This window comes from Camelina sativa, chromosome 11, assembly GCF_000633955.1.
Source record: "Camelina sativa cultivar DH55 chromosome 11, Cs, whole genome shotgun sequence".
Taxonomy (NCBI): Eukaryota; Viridiplantae; Streptophyta; class Magnoliopsida; order Brassicales; family Brassicaceae; genus Camelina; species Camelina sativa.
Genome location: NC_025695.1, coordinates 31,618,689 through 31,619,857, shown reverse-complemented (window position 1 = coordinate 31,619,857; position 1,169 = coordinate 31,618,689). Strand labels below are relative to the sequence as shown.

The following is a 1,169-nucleotide window of genomic DNA, read 5'->3' as shown; positions in this document are numbered from 1 at the left end:
ACCAACTCAAGCTATCGGGATTTCAAAACTCTTGAGACAAACTATGAAACAATTAGATGAAGATGAACCAAGACAAGCCTTGCTCGTTACTCTCATCGTTGATAGCTCAATTTAGTAATAGGAATTCAAAAGCGATTAACAAAATCCACATGCAACTTCCAAATCTATACAAAATGAGAAATCTTGAGTGATTTACACTGTAATATGAAGCCGAATTTCAAATGATTTGAAGAGAAGCAAACGACATTGAGCGATGGGAGCAAAAAAAACCATGGGAGTAAATAAGATGAGAAATCAAGGACGAAACCAAATCAGGATGGGGACAAATCAACGACGAAACTTCACCCAGATGAGAAAAGGATGAAAAAGATACTCACCGCTGTCGATTAATCGGAAGAACAAGCGGCAGTAATTCACCGTCCGTCAAAGCCGCTGTCGATGTCAATTTTTCTGGTTTACGATTTGGTAAAAGTGAAAGCTAAGTGTAAAAGGGTTTTCGGGTTTTCATTATTTGGGGTGTATAAACCTCTAAATCGATTAAAGGTTTCTATCAATTTGGTTTTCTTTTTTAATTTTGTTAATTATTATTTATTGTATTTTCGTATTTAGTTTGGTTTTAAAAAATAAGGGTAAAACTGAAATTTTATTATTATAAAACCTATTTCACCAAACCTAAAAAATAAAAGTACATATGGACATTTTTTTGAAAAAAAAGTCCTTTTTTCCAATTTCCCCAATATCTTAAAACAGAAACAGGGGACAGAAAAAAAGAGTGTCGGTAAGATGATGTATCAAAGCCAGTCGTCAATCAGCATTCAAAAATTCAAACACACACAGAACAGAGTATTCAAAAAAAAAAAAAATAGAAGGGACGATCAAGATGCATAGTACTGTGTATGAAGATCTAGATCCTTCACTCTTGTGATGATGATGCCTCCTCAGGCTCAATTATTTCCCACTCCTGCAAATACACACGCAATGTAAGATACTATGATCGATGAAGCTGAAATGAGACAAGATTTGGTGCAAGACGACTTGCAAAAGAGATAAAAATATGATGCAATTGATTTTTGGCAGTTAGTTAATTGAAAGTGTTCATCTCCTGATGAGTTCTGAAGTGTGTGCTAAAACGTTAGAGATGCAAAAGATTGCTACAAAGATATTATTTT

At 34.1% G+C, this 1,169-nt stretch overlaps 1 pseudogene; it reads right to left on the bottom strand.

The window, feature by feature from the left end:
- Nucleotides 1-1,169, bottom strand: part of LOC104728551 — a 9,851-nt pseudogene that overhangs the window by 5,457 nt on the left and 3,225 nt on the right.